This window comes from Mustela nivalis (assembly GCF_964662115.1).
Source record: "Mustela nivalis genome assembly, chromosome: X".
NCBI lineage: Eukaryota > Metazoa > Chordata > Mammalia > Carnivora > Mustelidae > Mustela > Mustela nivalis.
Genome location: NC_139040.1, coordinates 108,171,583 through 108,193,943, shown reverse-complemented (window position 1 = coordinate 108,193,943; position 22,361 = coordinate 108,171,583). Strand labels below are relative to the sequence as shown.

Here is a 22,361-nt window from a genome sequence, read left to right as displayed (position 1 = left end):
ATTGGTAGATCAAGGTGGAATCCCAACTAAGATGAAATACTGAATAAGATATGGTTTATTCATTGAGATATGGTTTACTATTCAGTGAGCTTCAATTGATGAGTTAATTATCTCTCAATGCCTTTTCTGGGGGGATCCTACTGAATGCTGTATAGCTGACATTTCCAATATGAATAAGTCCACCTCCCACTTAAGTTCCAAGGAGTTTCAGGAATGGTGTGTGTGCTAAAATACTATAGATCTGAAATAAGAATTACAGAAACACACAGTAACATCTTGTTATGATAGGTAGTACAATTTGTTCTTCTAACCCCGGCAGATACTTCATGTGCCCTGTAAAAATGCTTTAAAATCCATCAATTCTCTGTTGAAATCTGATTATTTGGAGGATGTTAACAAAAACATTTATTACTACAAACCTAATACATTTTATTTTTTAATGATAATATTTTATTTTTTAATATTTTTATTTTTTAATGATAATATTTTCAAAACAAAATTTTTCACAATGTCTAATTCTTCTAAACTAAATTTGATTATTCTGTGAGAATTTCTGTGGTATCAAGTCACCTGCATGACTCCGTCCGTTAAGAGTGACCAGCTCCTGATTTCAGCTCAGGTCACAATCTCAGGGTCCTGGGATCTGATTGAGGATTCTCCTCCTCTCCCTCTTCCCCTCCCCCCACTTCATTCTCTCTCTGTACCTCTATCTAAAAATAAATAATTCTTGAATATAAAATAAAATAATATTTCTGTGGTATCTTAGAAGCTTCATGACCTATTCCTAGCCCACATTCCCAATCTTACTGGTTTCTAACCCCCAATATATTCTCTACCCTAGAGTCAAATCAAAGCACAGTACAGAGTCTTCATTGACCTACTTGTGCCTCTTTGCCTACTTGATTCCTTGCTTCTTGATGTTTTTCTCTCCCTTCTCTGATTATTTGATTCCTCACAGTTGTTCCATGTCTGCTCTTTCTCTGAGGGCTCCATCATTCCTCGGGTCATAATTACATTTACTCTTTTTTTAATAAACACTTCATAATTCTCTTTGTTGAGTCTTATATTCTATTTGAGCTAGTTTCATATACTTTTCTTTCACTGTTCAGGCTACCGCATTCTGGTTTCCGCCTTCGCCAGACAACTGAACCTGGCTTTCATAAAATATTCACATTCTTCTGCTTGCCAAATCTAGCAGAATTTTTTTCTATCCCTTTGATACTTTTACCACACCTTCATTTAAAGATTCTCTTATCTTCTGCCCAGCCCCTGGAAGATTCGTTTTCAGGCTTGCTGTTGTACATTTGGGCATTAGCTCAACTCTCTGAGCCATAGGTTTTCTACCATGGGTGGGTCAAAGGTGCTGCTCATCATGACCCGCCACAGCTCTGTAGAGCCCGAGTCCCACCTGATGGAACATGTTATTTAGTCATCACATTGACAGAATGGGAAAAAATGACAAATTATAGCTGACCTAGTTTATATGTTGTTCGTCTGAAACTTGAGGTAGTAACTCTCAATTGTGATGACTATTGGGAGAATTAATGCTATTTAGCATACTGTGTACCTTCCCTATGTAACTTCTTTCCTGCTTCCACCACAAAAATGTAAGCTCTATGAGGACAAGGCATCTTATGTGTTCAGTCCACTGTTGTATCTCTTGCTCCTAGAACTGGACCTGGCACATAAAAGACACTCCAGGAAAAATGGTGGAATTGTTGATGGATGGAGCATAGTTAATACACAGTAGTTGTTCAGTGAATTTTTGCACTACTGAATCGCAGGGAATTCTATACTGTTGTTAATTATTATAATTTAGCTACAGAGGTTCATCTGTCCCCTTGTGGTTATTTAATCTATTTATGATTTTATGCTTTTACTGTAGTTGCTGTTGACTATTATCTCTTTACTACTTTTAGTATGTGCACATTTTAGCTTGGCTTTATGATAACTTCCTGTTATCTTCTATTCTAAGTGTGGCATCCAAAGGTGGGCTTTTTAGAGAAGACTTGGAACCTTAAAAAAATGTGTCATATGCTTCAAATTGCTTTTGAAAGGAGGCAAAGTGTAAATAGGCAAGAATATGTTGGATGAAACACAGAGATCTCCTCACAGGTAGAGGCTGGTCTTCCTGGCTATTTTTAACTCAGCACATATTTTTGTCATTATTGAAAGACCTTGAACCCCAAATGCATTTTGGGCTTTTTCAGTTTGTTTATTTGTTTGTTTGTTTGTTTGTTTGTTAGAGAGAGGGAAAGAGAGTGGGGGAAGGGGAGAGGGAAAGAGAGAGAGAAGAGAGACAGAATCTTAAGCAGACTCCACGGTCAGCATGGATCCCAAAGCAGGGCTCGATTTCATGACTCATCATGACCCAAGCTGAAATGAAGAGTTGAATTTTTAACTGACTGGGCTACCCAGGTGCCCCTCCAAAAGCATTTTGAATGGTAGATACACAGAAATTGAGTAATTTCTGTGCTGGGTTTCTCATATATGAGATTGGGCTATTCATTCTTTATCTGTAGAACCTGCTTCACGTGGTAATCCCAGTCAGGATACAACCTCTTTGTACATTGGCTTGTCAGGTGACCAGAAACCAAAGTTAGGTGAGGAGAAGGATGTTGCTGTTACCATGAAACAGAAATAAACTCAGTGGAGCATATGGAAATAAAACCATGCTTTTAGCTTCACAAATATTTTATTACTTCCAGATAACCGATCTATTCACACTGGTTACTTTCTGGCAGCACATGTATTTATTCAACAGCTATTTATCATCTATCAATTTGAGTCCCAGCTTCATACTTAACAACTGCATATTTTGGGGCACTGAGTCTGTGCCTCAGTTTCCTTATCTGTAAAACAGAAATAATGTAGAACCTGCTGTATAAAACTGTGGACAGATTAAAAAGTAATTACACTTAGAAAAAAAAGAAGAAAAAGTAATTATACTTGGAATAAGCTTCAGCAAACACAGTTCTCAAGAGATGTTAGTTATTCTCCCATTATCCTAGTAGCAATACATTTCCTTTTTATTTATACAACTTTATATTAAATTGCCATTGCTTGCAAGCAAGAGTCTCGATTTCAGGAAACTGCAGCTTGGAGAGGTAACATAACCTGCCTGGGATCATACAACAAAATGAGTGGCAGATATCTCTGTGGAGACCCAAATGATCGATGTTATGAGTCAGCTGCCCCCAAGCAAATTATTGAGTCTCGAGGTTCCCCTGTACAGCTGGAGCCTGTGAAATTCTTATTGGTCAAAACAGACCCACCAGATGTGGGAAGTGGCACTGCCTACAGTGTGGAGACCTGCTTCCTGATGATATTCTCTTGATATCACAGCAAGCTTGAGGTCCCCGGTAGTTACCCCCCTTAACACTGCCCTCTCCCTCCTTGGTAATCTCAATCTCTTCAAAAGCACCTTTAGACAGAAAGGCAGTAAGGTAGCCCTTTCATTTCTCTGAGTTGTCCAGAACAGAGGAGAGAATATGCCTTGCATGGGGCTTCAAGGAGTACCCAGGACCCGAATTGAAGAAATCAGTACTCCTACCCGGAGAAAACCTTCAGTCTCCACCAAAAGATTTGCCTGGCACTTTAAACCGTATTATCCCTGAAGATGCAGATGAAGATGTAGATGTATTTAAAGATACAGAAATATACATATAGATAAAATGTAGAGATTTTAAAGGGCTAACTTTATCACCTTATCACAGCATATGCCTATTTTTATACCAGACACATATATCTGGCTATAACATAGTTGCTTGACCACTTCAGCGCTAGGTTGTAGGGCTCAGGATTTCACCTACATTTTTTTTTTCCATTTAACACACCCATATGTTAATCATGAATATATCTGTCTGGTAGTACAACAGACAGTCTTGATTTATGGTTTTTTATTTATCAAGTTTTCTACAGTGAGCGTATATTATTTTAGGATCAGTAACACAGTTAAGCATGTTTATTATTTTCCAGGAAATAATCCATCCTGAGCTAAATGTTTAGGAAATTCTTGATATGTTTCAGGAGCCAAGTTCTAATTATTTTGGACACAGTTTTTTCATTTAGAAATTCCAAGAGGTTGATATTATTATCTTTAATTTTTAGAGAACAGGGTTCATTAGCGTAGCTCATTCAAGGATGCCCGGGTAACAAGTAGCATAATCTCCAAGTCTTTGAAGCATACAACAGCAGAAAAAGTAGAGGAAAGAAAGAAAATGATCAAATTCAGATTCACCGTTGGCAAATCTGGGAATGAAGGCTGAATACATTTGCCAAAATTGTTCTAATAGTATCTGTAGCTTTAATATCTCCATCTCCAGAGAACAAAAAGTATAATAATAATGGTTTCTGAAGGGGAACAGTCATGGTTGACAGGACACATAAGCAATTCAGAAAATAATTTAAGTGAAGTTTAAACCAGCCTGAGCATATAGCCATTTTTCTATTCACCAAGAGTTTGCTAGTCATGAGTAATTGTAGAGGAAAATGTTTGAAGAATATATCCTTTGAAAAAGTGGCGGAGGTGAATGAACTCAAAAAAGAGCTGAAGATGATTCACATTTTGGGAATATAAGGTTCTCATGAGCCTCAAAGACAGAATCCAGTTCATTCTAAACAGGTCAAATGTTATTGCAGTGGGCTCCTCCCTGCTCAATTTACAACTAACAGGCACGGACTTCACACTCACGAGGAATTAACTACGTTCAGTTATTCTTACCCTTCCAGAGATCATCTCCTGCAGCTTTGCTCCCTACTGAATGTTGAACAACTAGAGTTATCAGAACACAGAAACATAGATTTTTAGCTTCAAAATTAGTCAGATACTCCTGTGGAAAGAGAAGAATCTCAGACTGTTTCCTCTCTTCCTCAGTGTACTTATAATCCTGATTTCAGCTTGATGCTCAAAAGGAAACTCTTCACATGAAAGTAACCAATTACCTTTAAATTTACTCAAAATTCAAGTGGGGACTTTTAACATTGTAAGTTTATTAGAAAATTTACGATGATCTCAAATATATTTACTTACAGTCTATCCATTACAAGTGAATAAAAAAAAGCATTTGGGGCTTTTGGATGGTTACATTTTAGGATAGTGGGAGTAACTGGCCTAGCCCTAGGGTCCTTAGTATACCCCTCCAGAGATAAGCGTGTCTCTAAAAGGACACAAATTCAGTCTTCAGTGTCTTCTACCATTTTAATTGTTATAAAGAATGCAAAGGAGATGCTCAGAGTGGCAGAATTTCCAGTGCTCACATAAACAGTCAGGTTCTTCCTATTTTGTAAAAGAAAAAGGCAATTTCCAGGACAGAGCAGTTAGCTCTATGAATCATGTATCACAGTCAGAACATTTTTTGTTGGTGAAAATAACTCTGCCTCCTCCAGTCCTACTTTGCTTTCCAGTTGCTGCCCCATCTCTCTCCTCCTTCATAGCCAAACTTTTCAGGACCATTATCTATACTTGCTTCCCACGTTCTCATCTCTCATCTTCTCTACCCATTCCCTCTGGCTGTCATCCCCTTGTCTCTTCCCTCTGGCGAGGTAACCAATGACCTTAACTACTACACCTACTGGCTCTGTTACTGTTGCCTTCATGAAGCTTACATTCTCATTGGAAGACACAATTACTTGAATCACCACATATTTAAATTAGAGTTGCAAACCCCCAAAAAAAGTGATATGAAAAAAAAGTTAAGTGGACTGTGAAAGCCTTGAATAAAGTGCAGAAGAGGACCTTTTCTTAGTATTTTTTGGAAACGAAAAATAAATATCAGTTGGTTATTTCTTCCTTTTTGAAACACAATTTCCTTGGAGATCATGACAATATGTTCACCTGATTTTATTCCTACTTCTCTGAATCTTCCCTTCTGTTCTCCTTGGATAACTTGTTCTCTGTTCCCCGTAGAACAAATGTTGTCCTTTCTCTGAGTGCAGCCTTAAGGCCTCTTCCAATCTCACCCCATGGTTGCCCAATTAGTGCCCCATAGTGCCTCATCCAATGCCCAAGGTCAGTGTCTATCTATCTGCCAGTGGCTTCCAAATATGAGTTTCTGACACATATTTCACTTGTTAAGTCTAGTTTTATGTATCTAATGGCCTTGTTGGCCAATTAACTTATTTCAGATAAACTGTCCAACTTGGCCCTCTGCCATCACTCCAGACCAGGTTACCCTCATTCTCTCACGTGGACTAGTGCAGTAGCCTCCTACTCCTCATTTCTCTGCTTACAGTCTTACCTTCCACAGCCTATTCACTGTGCTACACCATAATGATTAAAAAAAAAGTGGGGAAAGCCTGTGTGGCTCAGTTAATTAAGCATCCAGCTCTTGGTTTCTGCTCAGGCCATGACCTCAGGGGTGTGGGATCGAACCCTGCACTGGGATCCATGCTCAGCCCAGAGTCTGCTGGAGATTCTCTCCCTCTCTTTGCCCCTCCCCCTGCTCTCACACTCTCTCTAAATAAATATATAGTCTTAAGAAAGAATGTTGTTTTATCTTTATTAAGATCATTTAGATGTTAAATGAGATTAGTGGAAAGCATACACTTTATGACATGTGTGAAATGTCATATATGCAGCTTTATTATTACTGTGTCATTTATAATAGCAGTATTGGAAACAAAGTTTTCATATATGTTTGCAGCAACATGGATGGACCTTAAGGGCATTATGCAAAGTGAGATAAGTCAGACAGAGAAAGACAAGTACTGTATGATCTCATTTACATGTGGAATCGAGAAAAGAGAGAACAGCTTGGTGGTTGCTAGACTGGGGGTGGGGGTAGGGATAGAGGGCAAGATGGGTGAAGGAGGTCAGAAGGTACAAATCTCCAGTTATAAAATAAATTAGTCTGGGGATGTACCATAGGGCACAGTGACTATAGTTAATAAAACTGAATTGCAAATTTGTATGTTGCTAAGAGCAATCTTAAAAGTTCTCATCACACACAAAAAACTGTAACAACGTATGGTGATGGATAGTAGCTAGACTTAACTAGGGTAATGATTTGGCACTATGTAGCATTATTTTATACAAATAAAACTAGTGCAAAGTTATTAAAAACATTTTCATATATGTCTATTAATAAGCAATCAGCTGAAGAAATTAAGATATATCCTACCCACTGGAATATTATGCAACCATTAGAAAGAATCAAATCTGTATATAAGAAGAGTGTGGATGAATTCCAAGATATATTATAAAATATAAAAGTAAAACCTGAAAGAGTGTGTGTCATATGCTGCCACTTGTGTTTGATAGCTATAAAATTTATAAGTGCAAATATTTCTCAGAGAGATTGATCTTACTCACTCAGAGGAAGGGAACTGAGTAGTTAGAGAAAAGCTTTCCATTTTATACTCTTTTGTATCTTGGCATTGTCTATTCTAAAATATATTTTTAAAGTTTAGTTTAAAAAAAAAAATCAAGGGATGCCTGGGTGGCTCAGTTGTTCAGCGTCTGCCTTCAGCTCAGTTCATGATCCCAGGGTCCTGGGATTAAGCCCCATGTCGGACTCCCCGTTCTGCGGGAAGCCTGCTTCTCCTTCTCTCACTCCCCCTGCTTGTGTTCCCTCTCTCGCTGTGTCTCTCTTTGTCCAATAAATAAATAAAATCTTTTTAAAAAATCAAGATATATACTAAGATCCTAGCCTTAGAAATGTTAAGCATAGCTCTTCCCATAAGTGGCCTGAGGTGATCTCTGAAAATGGTTCACTACTCACTCGACCAGAAGACCCCACAAAATCATGCGAACCAGGAGATTCAGATCTTCATGTTCACTACAAGAACACGTGTGAAACTGCCCAGACCATCAAGGGTATGCGTGTCCAAAAAGCCACCAAGTATCTGAAAGATGTCACTTTGCTGAAGCAGTGGGTGCCATTCTGTCACTCCAATGGTGGCGCTGGCAGGTGTACCCAGGCTGAACAGTGGGTCTGGACACAGGATCAGTGACCCAAAGAGAGTGCTGAATTTTTACTGTGCATGCTTAAAGATGCAGAGAATAAGGCTGAACTTAAGGGTCCAGATGTTGATTCTCTGGTTATGGAGCACATACAGGTGAACAAAGCCCCCAAGATGCAGGGTAGAACTTACAGGGCTCATGGTTGGGTTGACGCACCCATGCTCTCTCCCTGCCACACTGAGATATCCTCACTGCAAAAGAGCAGATTGTTCCTAAGCCAGAAGAGGAGGTTGCACAGGAAAAAAAAAAAAAAAAAAAAAAAAAAGCTGTCCCGAAAGAAACTGAAGAAACAAAAATTTATGGCCTGGGAGTAAATTCTGCATAAAGTAAATGATGCAAATAAAAGTAAAAACAGGGGAAAAAAAGAAATGGTAAGTGTTTAAAGCCATGTACATAGATAGACACATACATACACACACACGTGCACCCACGTGTATGGCCTTTTAGGCAGCGGCTGCACAATGAGCTCTTCAGATTTTCCTGCAGATTCAGGAAACAAATCTAAAAAATTTTTCATGATTTTGTTGAGTACTCATTCTGTGACTATCTCTGTGGACCTGCCAGGAAAATCCACTAGAAACAAATTTTAAAACTTAATTTGCTATTTGTCGAACATCTAGAAACCAATAAAAGCATACATATCTCATAGGTGGAATGATTGAAATGATGTGTTTTGCTGCCCACACCCATACTTCCTGGTTAGGGTCCTGGCTCCTTTATTTTCCCATTTTTACTCAAGGAACTCTGGCAAGGGAACCTGCTAGAACTCACAGATCTTGCCTCAAACCTCCCTGATGGAAGAATAATGCCATGAGAGATGATAATGGAGAAACAAAGCTTAGGTGGCTCAGTCAGAGAAGGCTTCTCTGAGGAAGCAAAAGTGGAGCAGAAATCTGAGGCATGAGTAAGAATTGGTGAGGTGATGAAGATGAAGTATTAGCATAAGCATATGTCCCACATGCATTTAAAATCTCCCTCCCGAAACAACAACGAAATGACTGAAAAGAAATTAAATTGGCACAATCCACAAAAACAAAGGGAAAGAAAGAGGATATGGTAAAGATGAACCGTTGCAGCCAAGTGTTGGAAGATGGAAAGAAGATAGTAATCACTGACCGAGAAGACCAAGGAAAGCTAAACTCAAGACTATGTGGGGAGCAAGATCCATAAATTAACTGACTGATGCTCCAGAACTCCAGAAAGGTTCAGAAACCATAGATTTGAAGTACTAATTAAGGCATAGATACAGGTAGGACTGAAAAGAAAGAGGCTCTGTAATGGCTTTACTGACTCCTAGACACCTAGGTCTCCTTCCCTAGTGGACAGGAGGTATACTCTCTGGCAAGGTTGAGCCAATACTTTCTATTGACTGTATGTTAGAATCAGCTGGAGAGCTTTTATTTAAAAAAAAATTATTTGAGTGGGGTGGGTAGGGCAGAAGGAGAGAAGCCGACTCCACTGAGTGTGGAGCCATGCTGAGATCATGACCTGAACCAAAAGCAGTGTTTGGATGCTCAACCAGGTTGAGCACCCAGGCTTAGGATGTTAAGCCACCCAGGTGCCCCTCTGGGGAGCTTTTTAAAACTCCAATACACAGGCTTCCTTACAAAACAATGAAATTAGTGTATCTGAAGATAACACCTTGTGAATTATGACTTTTGAAGCCACTTAGGTGATTACACTGTGAAGCTCTGGCTGAAAAGTCACTGGTAGTATACTAGGCAGAACTACTAAAAATGAAAAAAAAAAGTACCAAATCAGCATAGAGACAAGCCAACCTCTACCCACACATGCAGAGCCATCAGCCACCACTTCAGTGCTGGTATGTTGTATATATAAACATCAGCCAAGAATTACTAAACATTCAAGGGAAGCCACAAACATCAAAGCCATGGACCAAAACCAAATGGTTACAAGGCAGGGAGCATAAGAAGACCTTTTAAATACCTGGAAGTAGCCTCCTCAGTGACATAGGAGAAGGTGGGCTTTCATAGAACAAGAGCAGGATGACATTTTTATAATTCAGAGCATAAGAGCCCCTGGAAATGAAATATAGATAGTTGAAGTGAAGAAAAATATTCTGTAGGAAAAAAAAAGAAAAGAAGAAAAATATAGAAAAATATTCAGTAGAAATGTTAGAAGACAACGTTGAGATCATTCTCCATTACACTGAACCAGAAGAAAACAGAAAAGAGGAGAGAAAAGAAAATTGCAAAGTTACTTAAGGATATCTGACATCTTATAAAGAGGAGGTACAGAAAGAGAGAACCACTGAAACAAAGTGAACAGAGTAAGGGAAATATAAAAATAAATATATGAGAGGGGCACCTGGGTGGCTCAGTGGGTTAAGGCCTCTGCCTTCGGCTCAGGTCATGATCCCAGAGTCTTGGGATCGAGCCCCACATCGGGCTCTCTGCTTGGCAGGAAGCCTGCTTCCTCTTCTCTCTCTGCCTGCCTCTCTGCCTACTTGTGATCTCTATCTGTCAAATGAATAAATAAAAAAATCTTTAATAAAATATGAGAATATATCTGCAAAACTGAAGGATGCAGGTTTCCAGATGAATGCCCAAATACTATAGGTATAAAATTACCCACACCGTGATACATGAGTACAAGATTTCAGAATCCCATGGGGAAAAAAAGGTTCTAACAACCCTCAGAGCTAAAGACAAACAAACAAACAAAACAAAACAGAAAAAAGAAAACATCAAACCAGTAGCATGACGTAGATTGAGGGTGAGAATGGCATCTGACTTTGTGAAAGCAGAGCTACAATTTGGGAGACAGTGGAGAATTACATGCAAAATTCTGAGGCAAAGTGATTTCGTAGCTAGAATTCTATAACTTGACAATCTACTAATTGAGGAGGAAGGGAGAATAAAGGCATTTTCAGATAAGCAGTGTCTAAAAATGTACTTTAAAGGCAACTTCTCTGGAAGCTACTGGACGATGCTTCACCAAGATAAGGAAATAAGACAAGAAAAAAAGATACTTGATGCAGGAGACGGGATCTCACACAGGAGGGATGTAAGGTGATTTTCCAGGAAGATAGTGAAGGATTGTTTCAGGATGGTATTGTGCAGACCTATGGAATAATCAGTCCAGATTGGAGTAGGAAGACAGAAGATTCCAGAAGGGTTAGCTCTCCACATTCTAAAAAATGTTACTGGTAACTTGCTTGATGTATTTGAAAGTACTCAGTGGAGAAGAAAATAAACTTCTGTTATGAGTTTAGGGATAAATCAGCAAGTCGTCCACATTACACTAAAAACAAAATACAGTAATTATGAACTCCAGGGGAGACAGAAGTAGGTACAACAGAAGAAATACCAAAGTATGCTTTGTGGCTCATCAATAAACACTATTTATATCATCATAAATATGTCCATATTAAATACATATTTAGCCAGCAATTTTTTAGAAGACACAACCTTTTTTTAGAGGACTGGAAAAAAAGGGAGGTGTGAAAGGAGAGGAGGTATTGGAGGTGGTGGTAATTAAGGGGAAAATTGTTTGTGATTAATAACTTTGCCTTCCATAGTAAGCAATCAGTGTATATTATGTAAAATTGAAAACCAGGAAATCAGGTTATAAACTTACAGGGCCAAGACCCATAATTATTTTTAACAATTCCCGTTTCTTTATTGTATTTCTGGCCTTAGGAATAGGCTATGTTTCTTAGTCTAGGTTGCGGCTGTGTGATTTGTCAATGGACAGCAGGTTGTTGTTAGAAGTAATGTTAGCCTCTCCCAGGCCTTGCCCTTATTAGCACCACGCTCTAACCAACTGAGCTAACCGGCCAACCACAGGCCTTGCCCTTAAAAACGCACCCTCCACCCTCTGCCTTCAACAAAGGCCACATAACCCTGGAATCCATGAGCACTACAAGATGATGGTACCCTAGATAACATGTATAATTTTATTTATTAGTTTAATATATTAGCTATATAAATATATGTTACTCATTCGTGTTTACTTGGAACTTTACCCCTTAATGTTTACTTGACACAAATACCAGTTCAAAGGGAATGGGGCCATTATTGCCCAAGCTTCTCTGCAGGCTTCTGACATTGCTGGTTAGGTTGCTAAAAATAAAAATGGTGTTATTACTCCTGTTCCCTACGCAGAGAAAGAAGGGTCAAGGGGAAGCATGAAGCTATGTATGGCACCTGGGTCAGTCCCCCTACAGAGCTGTTCCAGAAATCCCACTTACTACTTCTCTTTACAAACTACTAACCAGAACACTTTCTTGTGAGTATCCTGTGTATCTGTCAGGTTTTTTTCATAACCCCAGCATAAATAGGGCCAGTTCTGAAATTTAAGCTAGCAACTGGGGCAAACTCACTGAAAGTGATCAAACAATATGGGTGATAACCTCTCTGTGTATTCGAATGGGATGAACCCTAAGCAACTACTATTCACTGGCTGCAAGCACTCACAATAGTATCACATTGTTTTTCTGTTCCTAGAACATATTGCTGTCCTTAAATTAAACAATATGGAGGGAAGAAGGAAGAAGCCAAGAGTGGCATGACTAAATTGAACACTGCATCTCTACCTCATTTTCCCTTCCATGTTTATAACCTTGTTATCTACCCCTCTAAGCTAAGATAACCGAAGAAGCAGAGTCAAAATGTCTTTGAAAAAGAAAATGTCTTTGAGCCAAATGCCACCTGTCCAAAAATTCCCTAAGCTGCCATTTCATAGTTATTTTGCAAATGAAGTAATAAACTTTGATAACTTATGGTTCACTTGATGGTGACCCTGGCCAATGCTACAGTAAAGTACAGGATGCTTCAGAAATTGAATCCTAATGATTAGTTTTAACTAGATCTGACTTTTATTTTGATGCTGCCAGTTTATTGCATGCATTTGTCTTATTCATTTTTTGTTCTCATTAAACCAGTGGAGCTGAGATACTTAGCAACCTATATATTTCTTATTTTTAATTTTTATTTATGTTTTTTTATTCAACCATATGAAGCAATTGAATGCTCTAGCTGGGTTTATTTGGGTCCATTCCATCAAATAGTTACTTATTGGGCACCGGCTGGGTACCTGGAGAGCAGCGGCATAACAAGGGCCTGGTGGTGGGAGCAGCTCACCCTGAGTATAGGCAAAAGGAAGTGTGGATCTATAAAGAACCCAAACATGATAACAGCTGACTAAAACCAACCTGCTTTTTATTATCACCGTGTGCCAGCAACTATAAACAATGGCAAAGCCTTTTATGTCCCTAAGTTTTAGGCAATTGCTGTGGATACTGCTGAGTTTCAGTAATATATGTGTTGGCTTCAACATAGCAAGTATATACTTTTTTAATTATTATGTTCACTTAGCCAACATTAGTACACTGTTAGTTTTTGATGTAGTGTTCAATGATTCATTAGTTGCATATTAACACCCAGTGCTCATTACAACAGCATGTATATATTTTTAATATGCATTTTATTCCACATGGAAGTTAAGAAGTTAAGAAGGGAAACTCAGTGTTTTCCAGTGTGCTGCTGTTATCCCTGACACGTGTGTACTCGCCTACACATATTTGTTTCCTGAGGAATTTCATTGCAATTTGGAATTTTTCAAGCTTGCTTTGGGCACAGTGTTTGTTTGCAACCCTATGGCATTAAGTATTCTTGTGGTCAAACAGTAGATTCAAAGTAAACAAGAATAGTAATAAATAGATCAATGATAGATATATATGAAGATAGAAAAAGAGACACAAAGATAGATCGATAGATACATAGGTAGATAAGGTAAGTATTATAAAGAAGAATCAGAATTTTCACATTTTGCATAACCACTTAGAGTTTTGTGTCTAAAGTTTAAAACAGTGTCTTTAAAGAAACATAGTCTTTAATGCCAAATACATCAAGCAAGTTACCAGTAACATTTTTTAGAATGTGGAGAGCTAGCCCTTCTGGAATCTTCTGTCTTTCTACTCCAATTTGGACTGATTATTCCATAGGTCTGCACAATACCATCCTGAAACAATCCTTCACTATCTTCCTGGAAAATCACCTTACACACCTGGGTGGCTCAGTCGGTTAAGTGTCTGCCTTTGACTCAGGTCATGATCCCTATGTCCTCTGATGGAGTCCCCAGTTGGGCTCCTTGCTCAGCAGGGAGTCTGCTTCTCCCTCTGCCCGCCACTCCCACTGCTTGTGTTTTCTTTCTCTCTCTGTCTCTCTCTCTCTGACAAATACATAAATGAAATCTTTAAAAAATAAAAAAAATAGGAAACCTCCTTAAAAAATTTGAAACAGTGAAAGCATGAACTGCGAAGTATCATATTTTTGTTGAGAAAGTATAAGTAATTTACTTCATACCCCATCCGTGTGTATACTCTGTATCAAGTATGCTTAAAGGGGTATGTGAATAACTTCTTAAAATTTGCTTTTACCCTTGTTGTATGTTTCTGTACTAAAAAATGAATCACGAAAATATGGTTACTATTGATTATTACATGATTATTACTGAAAATAATAATGCCATTTAGAGAAGGAGTTTGTTAAAGAATGATTTTCTCTAAGTGTCAGATATTCTAGGTACATAACCACTATAAAATGAGCCAGCCAGACACTCACTACCCTGTCCTTCTGATGCAAAGAGTGAATTAGACGTGAGGCAGGAAAATAAATGTGCTAATGTATTCAAGATACATTTTTATGCACTTACGTCATCTCTGCCCCCCCAAGAAACATAGTCTTTAATGCCAAGCTATCTAAATCCAGAACTAGGAAGAATGTTCTTGGAGTGATTTTGTCATAGGTCCCTTTAACTCTCTTAGTAGTGTTGTTGACAAGTAGTATAATGGTAATTCTGCCTGAAGTCAGCTTTTGTAATATCTTCATTAATATATAATTCATATGCCATATGAAGAAACCTCTTATTTTTTAGCATTTATTGTTCTTTTTTTCAGTTTTTTATTTTAATTCCTGTATAGTTAACATATAGTGTTATATTAGTTTCAGGTGTACAATATAGTGATTAAACAATTCTATCCATTAATTAGTGCTCATCATGATAAGTGTACTCTTAATACCCTTCACCTATTTCACCCATCCCCCACCCCCACTAACTATCAGTTTGTTCTCTGTAGTTAAGAGTCTGTTTCTTGGTTTCTCTCTCTCTTTTTTCCCTTGGCTCATTGATTTTATTTCTTTAATTCCACATATGAGTGAAATCATACGGTCTTGCTCTTTCTCTGATTTATTTTGCTTAGCATTATACTCTCTAGTTCCATTCATGTCATTGCAAATGGCAGGATTTCATTTTTATGGCTGAATAATATTCCATTGTATATACATACCACATCTTCCTTTTCCATTCATCTATCCGTGGACACTTTGGCTGCTTCCATGATTTGACTATTGTAAATAATGTTACAATAAACATAGAGATGCATATAACTTTTCAATTAAATGTTTTTATTCTTTGGATTAATACCCAGTGGTGTGATTACTGGATAATAGGGTAGTTGTCTTTTTAACTTTTTGAGGAATCTCCATGCTGTTACAATGGCTGCACCAGTTTGCCTTCCCGCCAGTGGTACAAGAAGGATTCTTTCTCTCCACAGCCTCGTCAACACTTGTTGTTTCTTATGTTGTTGATTTTTAGCTGTTCTGACAGGTATGAGGTTATATCTCATTGTGGTTTTGATTTGCATTTCCCTGATGATGAGTAATGTTGAGCATCTCTTCATGTGTCTGTGTCTTCTTTGTAGAAATGTCTGTTCATGTCTTTTGCTCATTTTAGTTGGATTATTTATTTTTGAGTTGTATCTGTTCTCTATACATATTTGGATACCAGCTCTTTATCAGATATGTCATTTGCCAATGTATTCTCCCATTCAGTAGGTTGCTTTTTAGTTTTGTTCATCATTTCCTTCACTGTGCACAAGCTTTTTATTTTGGTGGTGGTTTATTTTTCCTTTTGTTTTCCTTGCCTCAGGAGACATATCTGGAAAAATTTTTCTGTGATCAATGTCAGAAAAATCACTGCCTGTGATCTCTTCTCAGATTTTTATGAAACCCCTTATTTTTTAGCTATTGTTTCCCTATTCCCCTGTGCCTCCCCAACCCAGCCCTAAGAGACCACTAATCTACTTTCTGTGTCTATAGATTTTCCTATTCTGATCTTTCACTGAAAGAAATCAGATAGTGGTCTTTTGTAACTGACTTCTTTCATTTAGGATGTTTTCGAAGTTCATCCATGCTTTACCATGTATCAGTGTTTCATTCCTTTTTATGGATGAATAATATCCCGTTAAATGGATAGATCACATTTTGTTTATCCATTCATCTGTTGAAACATTTGTGTTTCCACCTTTTGGTCATTATGAACAATGCTGCAATGAACATTCATGTTCAAGTTCTTATGTGGACAAATGTTTTCGTTTCTCTTGGGTATATATAAACCTTGGAGTGGAATTATTGGGTCACATGGTAACTCTGTATTGGATCATTTAAGGAACAGCCAAAATATTTTCTAAAGTGGCTGAGAGGTTTTCACTCTAATCTTTGCTGCTGATGAGGCCAGGAGAACTTTCCAACTTTATACAGAACTTGCTCCTTCCTGGCAAGGAAGGAAATTCTCAGATGGGAAAGCATACTGTACTCACAACCAGGAGATGTGGATCATGATCTTGGCCCTGCTTCCAATTATCTGTACAACCTTGTGCCATTTATCTTCAGTGGGCACAGAACCCCTGTCACTGTATATAAATTAAGGGAATTGGATTAGATGTTACCCATCTCTAAACTCCACCCCCAGAGGATTGTAAGTAGTGTGACATTATTCAGTAAACTGACAAACCATTGTACTCATGTTCAAAATTTTGTTTGGTAAAGAAATAGGATACAATTTTTCTCTCTAGATTATATCTTATTCCTATAGAAAACCAAAGATTTCCTATTGTTGTTTCATTTTTTCCTTAGGTAGACCATGTGCTGCTAGTTCCATACACAAAGTTCCCATAACCTAGAAGTATTTCCAATCTCTTTTTAGACATGGGTCTTTTATTGGTTAGAAAGAACATCTTCACAGAACTGAAACTGGCTTATAAGCCTGCCCAGTTTGAATATGTCACACCAGGCAGAAAAACAGTTGTTCTTAGGTCCATGCTACTTAGTGTGTGGGATCACAGACAAGTGGCGCTGGCATCACATGACAGGTTGTTATAAATGCAGATTCATAGGCCCCATCCAAGGGCCAGCATGTCAGAATATCTGGCTGTGGGGTCCAGCAATCTGAATGTTAACAAAATTTCCAAGTGAATCATCTTCACACTGTCTCAAAATTACTGCCTCAGACCCTATGTCTTGTGGCCCTCCACATTAGTATATTATATTTCAAGCTTGTTTCTAGACTTAATATATAATCACTTTTTAGACAGAAGATCTGGGCTTCACCTAAGCATCTTTCATGGAGGGTTTGGAACTAAATGTGCTGGGTTTAACAGCTGACACTTAATCCATGCCAAACGGGTGGTGTCTAGTAGCAACAGCTGAATCAGTAAACCTTGGTTTACTTTGATCTGACCCAGAAGGAAAATCACTTCCTGACTGGATAGTTTTACAAGTGAGCCTGTCTGTGTGCTTTATCCCCTTCCCCCCACCCCAGAATGAATTACAAAATCTTCAAACAGGGTATTTCCCATCATTTTTCATATTTGTTTCTCAAGGAAGAGTCATACAATAAGGAAAACAACAAATATTTGTTTGAGTAATGTTTTACAATTCCAGAGTTGTTTTCATGTGCCTTTTATCATTTGATTTTCATGGGAACCATGTGAAATAGTATGATAACCCTCTGACTTTCCATGTAATGTGCCCAAAAGTTAGTGGAGCCAGGGTTCATAGATCTCAGAAGATTGGGGTAAGAGAAGGTGACTTTGGCAGTGAGAATGACCCTCACTCTGATCTATTCACATTGGGGTTCACGTCCAACCCTGGCCAAGCAACACTGCTTAAGGGTTCCAGTGGAGGTAACGTAAGGAAGCTCACAGTCTACGCAGTCCACAGGAAGTGACAGAGGAGATAGGAGGAGAGCACCAATATGCCGAACAGATCACCAGAATCCCCACGGGAAGATCTGGCTCTCCAGCTTGACAACAGGAGACTCAGATCTGGGAAGTGAAAAGAACGGGGTCATAGGAATCATTTCTCCATTTGTTCTACAACCTAAATTCTCATTCTCTGCCAAGCACAGGGTCCTTCTCTGGGACTGCACGTGAGAGAAAAAGCACAGGTGGTCCCTGTAACCATGGGTCTTTTAGTCTTGTGTGGGAGACAGAGATTAATAAGTTAACTCTGGCAATTAATGTATAATTGGAATCATGAGTTGAGATCAGTGCTCAGGGGAAAGAAGATTCACACAGGTTTATGAAAGAGGATCTGACCTGGTTGGGAGAAGGAAGACTTCCAGGTAAGTGGCTCTTGAGATGAGAACTGAGAGACTGAGTAAGTGTCAGCCAAGCCAGTATTCTTCAGAGCTATTATTTATTTTCTGCCTCATATTTTTGTAATACCTAAATTTGGGACTGTGTTATATATAACATATTAGTATATCTATATATGGATGCAATGCATAATGAATAAACATAGATTTGGGGGGTGTTCGTAAACTCACCCTTTCAATTTGTGTGGCCCAAGGCATGAGGCATGAAATGATTGAATAGGAACGTGTGTTGGTGGGTGGGAACAGAGGACAAACCAATTATCGTTATTTCTCACTTTTGGGAAAACTGAATCAGCTTGAATGCCAAAGACAAATAACTAACAGACCTTTAAAACCCTCTCCCATCTCCACAACATACACAAGAATGCTAAACCTATAGGGAACTGCCACATGGGCATACAATGTGGAGCTAGAACTGCAGCCCTGTATTATCTATTACTGCATAACACATTATCCCCAGAATTAGTGGCTTCAAAATAACATTTTTAACCTCACAGTTTTTAATGGCCTGGGAATCCAGGCATGGTTTAGCTGGTCCTCTGGATCTCCCATAGGTTAAAGTCATCTCAAAGTCCTGACTGGGAAAGATCTGCTTCCTATCTTGCTCACATGGTTGTGACAGGATTCAGTTCCTCATATTCTCTTGACTGAGACCTCAGTTCCTCATAAGCTGTTGGCCTTCCTTACTTCCTTGACACATGGACCTCTCTGTAGAACATTTTCCAGTATGGCAGCTGGTTTCATCACAGTGAACAAGTGAAAGGGCAGGAGAGAGTGCCAGGAGGAGGGTTAGATGGCAAGTCAGTCTTATAACCTAATTGCAGAAATGATATTCTAACACTTTTGCCATATTCTACTTAGAATCATGTCACTAGGTCCACTCTGCACTCAGTGGGAGGAGATTACATAAGAGTGAACAGTGTGAATACCAGGGGCAATGCACTTTTGGTCTTTGCTAGTAAATTTTCATTCACCGAGGAAAGAAAAAGACCTTTAGAAAATACTTCATTTGGGGGAATTACTGATTTCCTGATATTTCCCTTTGCAGTGATTTGTGTATAAACTTCATTGTGTGTTTGCTTGTTTTCTTTGTGAAGAAAAACCAGTGAAATACAAAAACCTATTGTCAAGATATATTTTTCATGGTTTCCAAAAACAAATGATCTCATCCTGTACTGAGAATTCACTTTGCTAAAGCAAAAGATTTGAAAATTTATTCAGGACTCATCTTAAATGAATGGAAAAAAGAATGTTTTTAAGTCAAAAGCCTCTGAATGCTTTATTTATTTAGTCTGACTCAGATGAGTCAATGTTTTAAGGAATATAATGATATATAAACCAAGACCTTTGGACAAAATACTGTGAGATATTATGAGGGACACAAAGATAAGTCAGGCTCATATAAAACTAGATGAACAGTAATATAAAGTATAATTAAGAATGTGTGTTGTCAAAGATAAACTCAAAATGGATAAAAGACCTCAACGTGAGGCAGGAATCCATCAGAATCATAGAGGAGAACATAGGCAGTAACCTCTTCAGCATCAGCCACAGCAACTTCCTTCAAGACTTGTCTCCAAAGGCAAAGGAAACAAAGTGAAAATGAACTTTTGGGACTTCATCAAGATCAAAAGCTTCTGCACAGCAAAGGAAACAGTCAACAAAACACAGAGGCAACCCACAGAATGGGAGATTTGCAAATGAAATTACAGACAAAAGACTGATATCCAAGATCTCTAAAGAACTCCTCAAATTCAACACCCAGAAAACAGATAATCACATCAAAAAATGGGCAGAAGACATGTCTCCAAAGAAGACATACAAATGGCTAACAGACACATGAAAAAATGCTCATCATCATTAGCCATCAGGGAGTTCAAATCAAAACCACACTGGGATACCACCGTACACCAGTTAGAATCGCCAAAATTAACAAAATAAGAAACAGCGTGTGTTGGAGAGGATGTGGATAAAGGGGAACCCTCTTACACTGTTGGTGGGAATGCAAGTTGGAATGCAAGTTGGTGCAGCCACTTTGGAAAACATTGTGGAGATTCCTTAAGAAATTAAAAATAGAGCTACCCTTTGTCCTTGCAATTATACTACTGGGTATTTACCCTGAAGATACAGATGCACTGAAAAGAAGGGCCATTTGTATCCCAGTGTTCATAGCAGCAACGGTCACAATCACCAAACTGTGGAAAGAACCAAGATGCCCTTCAATAGATGAATGTATAAAGAAGATATGGTTCAAAAAAAAAAAAAAAGATATGGCTCATATATACAATGGAATATTATACCTCCATCAAAGAGAATGGATACCCAACTTTAGTATATCAACACGGACTGGTCTGGAGGAGATTATGCTAGTGAAATAAGTCAAGCAGAGAAAGTAAATTATCATACAGTTTCATTTACTTGTGGAACAAAAGGAATAACATGGAGGACTTTAGGAGAAGGAAAGGAAAAGTGAATTGGGGGAAATCGAAGGGGGAGACAAACCATGAGAGACTGTGGACTCTGAGAAACAAACTGAAAGTTTTGGAAGGGAGGGGGTGAGGGGTTGGGTGAGCCTGGTGGTGGGTATTAAGGAGGGCATTTATTGTATGGAGCACTGGGTGTGGTGCATAAATAATAAATCTTGGAACACTGAAAAATTTAAATAAACAAAAAATAAAATGTATGTCATGAGGGGCACCTGGGTGGCTCAGTTGGTTAAGCGTCTGCCATTTATAAATGATATCATTATGTATGTACATGGTAAATGCAACATAATCAATACACAAATTAGTAGAATTTAATAAGATTGTTGGATATGAAATCAACATTAAAAATAAATTATAGGGGCACGTGGATGGCTCAGTCAGTTAGACTTTGTTTCAGCTTAGGTCATGATGTCAGGGTCCTGGAATTGAACCCTGGGTCAGGCTCACTGCTCAGCAAGGAGTCTGTTTCTTCCTCTCCCTCTACTCATGCGCTCGTGCTCTCTCTCTCTCTTTCCCTCAAATAAACAAATAACATTTTTAAAAAGAATGTGTGCTCTGGGGCACCTATGTGGCTTATTCAGTTGAGTGTACTACTTTTGATTTCAGCTTAGGTCATGGTCTCAGAGTTGTGAGACCAAGCCCCATGTCAGGCTCCATACCAAGTGAGGAGCTTTAAGATTCTCTCTCTGCCCCTCACCCCATTCCTCTCTCTTTCCTCTCTAAAAAAAGGAATGTGTGTTTTGTAGTTAAAACTGTGTGGCTTCAGCACACATTTGTTAACCTCTCTATTTCAATAGTTACACCACAGTGGTATTGTGATGGCTAATTTTGTATCAACTTGACAGAGCTATGGGGTTCCCAGATGTCTGGTTAAACATTATCCTGAGTTTGTCTGAGAGAGGATTTCTGGATGAAATCAACAACTGAATCAGTAAACTGAGTAAGGAAAATTGCTTTCCCCCATTTATGTGGATTCATCCAATCCATTGATGGACTGAGTGGAAAAAAAAAGCTGAGTAAAGGGGAAATACTCTCTCTGCCTGATTGTCTTCTCATTGGGACATCACTCTACTCCCGCCTTTGTACTCGGACCTGGACTGACACATCATCAGCTCTCCTACTTTTTCATGTTGTTGAACTTGGACTAGAATTCTATCATGGGCTCTCCTGCTTCTTGACTGCTCAGCCTCGATAATTACCTGGCCAATTCCTTCTAATAAATCTCTTGAGAGAGAGTGAATCCATTCCTTTTGTTTCTCTGGATAACCTTAATGTAGGTGTTGAGTTAATTGCATAAGATAAGTAATGTGAAGGGTTTTTTACTGAAGTGTAATTGACATAAAATGTTATCTTAGTTTCAGTTGTACATCATAGTGATTCATAAACTCTATGCATTGCTCAGTGTCAACCACAATCAGTGTAGTCACTGTCATTTTGCATTTAAGGTTATT

At 38.5% G+C, this 22,361-nt stretch overlaps 1 pseudogene across 1 annotated transcript; it reads left to right on the top strand.

Annotated features, from left to right (window-relative positions):
• The first annotated feature begins 7,705 nt into the window (after positions 1-7,705).
• Positions 7,706-8,277, top strand: LOC309855806 (large ribosomal subunit protein uL22 pseudogene; annotated as a pseudogene). Its single transcript has one exon. The product of its transcript is annotated as a large ribosomal subunit protein uL22 pseudogene (transcript).
• Positions 8,278-22,361: the final 14,084 nt, after the last annotated feature.